We start from the raw sequence: 6,813 nt of genomic DNA, 5'->3' as shown, positions 1-6,813 counted from the left end.
ACTAAAACATTAGTAACACAATAAGCAGATAAGGGATTTTCCAGAATTATCCTAGTAAATGTGTCTAATAACTCCTGAATCGCTCCCACTGCCCTGTCTTTTTTTCTTCTTCTAGTCCTTCACTCTCCCTATCCTCATCCACGAATCTTTCATCCTTGCTCAAATTAATGGGGAAATTGTCGCTTTCTTGGTCAGAATCGCTCGCGCTGCTGGTGTCCATGATTGTAAACAATGTGAGGATGTGAGGAGCCCTACAACCCGTGACGTCACACGCACATAGTCTGCTACTTCCGGTAAAGGCAAGGCCTTTTTATTAGCGACCAAAAGTTGCGAAGTTTATCGTCGATGTTCTCTACTAAATCCTTTCAGCAAAAATATGGCAATATCGCGAAATGATCAAGTATGACACATAGAATGGACCTGCTATCCCTGTTTAAAATATCATTTCAGTAGGCCTTTAAGGCCCAAGTTGTTTGTTTGCATGCCTGTTTATTGTTTTTTTTCTCTTTGCTATTTGGGCTTACTGGAAACTAATTAGAATAACAAACTAAAAATCATCTTTTTATATGATCCAATCCAATCCCTTTTATTTGTATAGCACATTTAATTTAAACAACATAAATGTTTCCAAAGTACTGCACAACAATATTAAAAACAATATTCAAATATCCTTAGCTCCACCAATGACTAAATAAAAAATCAAACCAATATAATAATAATAATAATTAAAAAAATAAATGTGATTGAAAACGATGTTAAAGGGTAAAACCAATTAAAACAATAAATAGAAATAAAAAAATATATATATATTAAAAAAACACTGAAAACACAGAGGACCACACAACTCACGTATTGTTAAAAGCCAAAGAATAAAAGCGGGTCTTAAGACGAGACTTAAAACACTCCACTGGGGGAGCAGTTCGAACATGGAAGGGCAGAGTGTTCCAGAGCTTAGGGCCGACCACAGAGAAGGCCCTGTCTCCCCTGGTCTTAAGTCTGGTCTTGGGCACCACGAGCTGGAGCTGGCTCTCGGACCTCAAAGCGCACGCAGGAGTGTAAATTTGGATGAGGTCCGAGATATAATGAGGTAGCAGTCCATGTAAAGCTTTAAAAACAAACAGCAATGTTTTAAAATCAATTCTAAAATGAACAGGGAGCCAGTGTAGACTCAGGAATTGGGGTTATATGCTCGCGTTTCCTGTCCCCTGTTTATAGTCGCACTGCCGCGTTCTGACTAACTATGATGTACTTAGTTCATAAGTAAAAAACATTTACTTCATATTTAGTGACATGCTAATTTAATTGATTGATTGATTGAGACTTGTTTTAGTAGCTTGCACAGTACAGTATATATTCTGTACAATTTACCACTAATTGGTAACACCCAAATAAGTTTTTCAACTTGTTTAAGTCAGGGTCCACATTAATCAATTCATGGTAATTCTTATGTTTACACTTTTTTTTTGTGGACAAATTCCGTTGTATGTTATACTCTCCTGACACCACAAGATGGCAGTATAAGTAGCCACATAACACCCCAATTCAGTAGTGTACACAATTATGGAAATAAGAGCTAAAAGGTGCTCTCCACACGTGGCCACTAAGGCCTTTAGAGGTTTTAAAGGGGAACTGCACACTTTTGGGGGGGTAATTTTGCTTATTATATTAGATGTCTTTATTTCAAAGGGGACAATGCAATTTCATAAAACACATGACTACACATGGTTAAAAAAAAGCCAGAATTAGCCAGAAGTCTAGTTTTCATCTTTAGTGATGTAAAAACTATGGACTGGACTTTCACAATATCATGTTAGACCCGCTCGACATCCATTGCTTTCACTCCCCTAGGGGGTGGTGGGGGGGATTGCCCACATATGCTGTCTTCTCCAAGGTTTCTCATAGTCATCATTGTCACCGACGTGAGTTTTTCCTTGCCCTTATGTGGGCTCTGTACTGAGGATGCCGTTGTGGTTTGTGCAGCCCTTTGAAACACTTGTGATTTAGGGCTGTATAAATAAACATTGATAGATTGATTGATTGAAAAAAAAAAAAAGCAGTACTTTGGTTCCCGTACACACCGGGAGTCAAATATATTGTACACACAAATACACATATATATAATCACATTCACACAGTTATTCACACTTACACACATAGGTACCTACGCTCTTACATACATACACACTCAAAGTTTGTACATCGAAATGCACATTCACTGTAAAAACATACATGTACATATACATTCACTGTGCAAACATACATACACACGTACTGTACATATTCATTCACTGTACAAACATGCATATACACATACAATGAACATATACATTCACTGTACAAACATACTTATACCCATACATATACATATACATTCACTGTGCAAACATACATACACACGTACTGTACATATTCATTCACTGTACAAACATGCATATACACATACAATGAACATATACATTCACTGTGCAAACATACATATACACACACTGTACATATACATTCGCTGTAAAAACATACATATACACATACTATACATATAAATTCACTGTACAAACATACATACATATAAACATACTGTACATATCCATTCACTGTATAAACATACATACACAGATACATGTACATATACATTCACTGTACAAACATACATATACACATGCATGTACATATACATTCACTGAACACATACATATACACATACATGTACATATATATTGACCGTACAAACATACATACACACATACATGTACATATACATTCACTGTACAAACATACATGTACACATACATGTAAATATATATTCACTGTACAAACATACATATACACACACTGTACATATACATCCACTGTACAAACATACATATACACATACATGTACATATATATTTACTGTACAAACATACATATACGCACACTGTACATATACATTCACTGTACAAACACATACACACATACATGTACATTCACTGTACAAACATACATATACACATCCATGTACATATACATTCACTGTACAAACATACATATACACATCGATGTACATATATATTTACTGTACAAACATACATATACACATACTGTACATATATATTCACTGTACAAACATACATATACACACACTGTACATATACATCCACTGTACAAACATACATATACACATACATGTACATATATATTCACTGTACAAACATACATGTACACACACTGTACATATACATCCACTGTACAAACATACATATACACATAAATGTAAATATACATCCACTGTACAAACATACATATACACATACTGTACATATATATGCACTGTACAAACATACATATACACACACTGTACATATACATCCACTGTACAAACATACATATACACATAAATGTAAATATACATTCACTGTACAAACATACATATACACACACTGTACATATACGTCCACTGTACAAACATACATATACACATACATGTGCATATATATTTACTGTACAAACATACATATACGCACACTGTACATATAAATTCACTGTACAAACATACATATACACACACTGTACATATACATCCACTGTACAAACATACATATACACAGACATGTACATATATATTTACTGTACAAACATACATATACACATACATGTACATATATATTTACTGTACAAACATACATATACGCTCACTGTACATATAAATTCACTGTACAAACATACATATACACATACTATACATATACATTCACTGTAAAAACATACACATACATGTACATATACATTCACTGTACAAACATACATATACACATACATGTACATATACATGTATGTTATCATTTGGCTGCACCAAATGATAATATGAAAATCAATTTGATAATGTCAAATATAAATAAGGCAACAAGAGTAGTATCCCACACTTCTATTTTTTGAAGTAAATTTGTACAGCCGATATGGGCATCTACATCAACTATATGTATGGGCATCTACATCAACTATATGAGCTGGACAGGGCAAAAAAAAAAAGATTAGTTTATTTCAAAGGGGACAATGCAATTTTATAAACACTTAATTTATTCATTTATTTTTTCCTTCAAAACTCAGCTGTCAAAGTCAGTGGGCGCGTCCTAACAACTGATCGGTTTCCTGCCACTTCCACTTGTCTGTGGAACTTGGACCAGAGAAGTCTAGAGTACTCGTCGATATCTTATTCTGAAAAAGGAACTTAAATAAATTTCTCAATTTGAACTTTTACATGCTCTGTGTCAGCAGCTCTTGCTTCAACATACTAATCAGATTAATGACACATTGAAAAAAATGTGTTAATTCCAATCAAAAAAATAATGAATGACACAACTATGTAGTTATTAAAACATGTATTTATTTATTTCATTTTGTCCCAAATTGAAGCTCCTTTTTTGTTGCCATCGCCTCCATTCCATCTGCAAAAATGGAATACCCTTTTGGCACTTTGTCCCTACTAGCTCACCGTAGGCATGCGGATTAAAGGGTTTTAACAAATATAGTTATCTGAATCAAAATCTTTATTATTGCCAAGTAAAAATACAAAACCCATAACCAGTGAAGTTGGCACGTTGTGTAAATGGTAAATAAAAGCAGAATACAATGATTTGCAAATCCTTTTTAACTTAAATTCAATTGAATAGACTGCTAAGACAAGATATTTAATGTTCCAACTGGAAAACTGTTATTTTTTTGCAAATATGAGCTCATTTGGAATTTGATGCCTGCAACATGTTTCTTATACCTCCTCCCTCTTGGAGAGATTTTTAAGCGGCATGGAGTGTCTTATCACTTTTATGCAGACAACTGCCAAATTGATATGCCGATTTCAAAAGGCCACGGCCCCCTGACACCATTTCTCAACTGTCTATGCCAGGGGTTCTCAACCTTTTTGCAGTGATGTACCCCCTTTGAACATTTTTTTAATTCAAGTACCCCCTAATCAAAGCAAAGCATTTTTGGTTGAAAAAAAGAGATGAAGCAAAATACAGCACTATGTCATTAGTTTCTGATTTATTAAATGGTATAACAGTGCAAAATATTGCTCATTTGTAGTGGTCTTTCTTGAACTATTTGGAAAAAAAGATATAAAAAATAACTAAAAACTTGTTGAAAAATAAACAGGTGATTCGATTATAAATAAAGATTTCTACACATAGAAGTAATCATCAACTTAAAGTGCCCTCTTTGGGGATTGTAATAGAGATCCATCTGGTTTCATGAACTTAATTCTAAACATTTCTTCACAAAAAAATAAATCTTTAACATCAATATTTATGGGACATGTCCCCAAAAAAATCTAGCTGTCAACACTGAATATTGCATTGTTGTATTTCTCTTCACAGTTTATGAACTTACATTCATATTTTGTTGAAGTATTATTCAATAAATATATTTATAAAGGATTTCTGAATTGTTGCTATTTTTAGAATATTTTTTAAAAATCTCACGTACCCCTTGGTATACCTTCAAGTACCCCCATGCGTACCCCCATTTGAAAACCACTGGTCTATGCGACGTCAAGGCTTGGTTAGCCCAGAATTTTTTAATAATGAATGAGAGAAAAACTGACATTTAGTTTTTGTTTCGGCCCTCACTGACTTGGGACCATTGCAAAACTATATGCGTCCCAAAGTCAGCAGCCTTGGCGTCACTATAGACAGCGATTTTAAACTTGACAAACAAGTCAATGGCGTTTTAAAATCGTGTTTTTATCATCTTCGTCTTTTAGCAGAGGTAAAACCGTTTTTATCTTTTAACCGTTTTGAACAAGTCGTGCATGCTTTTATTTCAAGTGGCCTGGACTACTGCAATGCACTTTCTGATGGCATTAGCCAAAAAGCTCTCTCCCGGTTGCAGTTGGTCCAGAACGCGGCGGCACGACTTTTAACGGTGGCCAGGAAGCGTGAGCATATAACCCCAATTCTTGAGAGTTTGCACTGGCCCCCTGTTCATTTTAGAATTGATTTTAAAACATTGCTGTTTGTTTTTAAAGCTTTACATGGACTGACACCTCAGTATATCTCGGACCTCATCCAAATTTACACTCCTGCGCTCGTTCTGAGGTCCGAGAGCCAGCTCCAGCTCGTGGTGCTCAAGACCAGACTTAAGCTCTGGAACACTCTGCCCCTCTATGTTGGAACTGCTCCCACAGTGGAGTGTTGTAAGTCTCATCTTAAGACCCACTTTTATTCTTTGGCTTTTAACACTACGTGGGTTGTGTGGTCCTCTGTGGTCCTCAGTGTTTTTAAAATTTTGATTTCGATTAGTTTTACCCTTTAAAATCGTTTTCAATCATATTTATTTTTATATTGGTTTTATATTTATTTATTTTTTATTCAGTCATTGGTGGAGCTAAGGATAATATTAGAATATTGTTTATAATAATGTTGTGCAGCACTTTGGAAACATTTTTGTTCTTTAATTGTGCTATATAAATAAAGTGGATTGGATTGGATCAAAAAAAGCTAGCACAAGTGGCAAAAAAAGTCTGAAAATGTTGAGGAATGCTCATCAAACACTTATTCGGAACATCCCACTGGTGAACAGGCTAATTGGGAACAGGTGGGTGCCATGATTAGGTACAAAAACAGCTTCCATGAAATGTTCAGTCATTCACAAACAAGGATGGGACGAGGGTCACCACTTTGTCAACAAATGCATGAGCAAATTGATTAAGAACAACATTCCTCAACCAGCTATTGCAAGGAATTTAGGGATTTCACCTTCTTTGGGCTGTAATATCATCAAAAGGTTCAGTAAATCTGGAGAAATCACTGCATGGAAGCAGCAAAGCTGAAAACCAACATT

This window comes from Nerophis ophidion, linkage group LG02 (assembly GCF_033978795.1).
Source record: "Nerophis ophidion isolate RoL-2023_Sa linkage group LG02, RoL_Noph_v1.0, whole genome shotgun sequence".
Taxonomy (NCBI): Eukaryota; Metazoa; Chordata; class Actinopteri; order Syngnathiformes; family Syngnathidae; genus Nerophis; species Nerophis ophidion.
Note: the sequence above shows the minus strand (reverse complement) of the source record.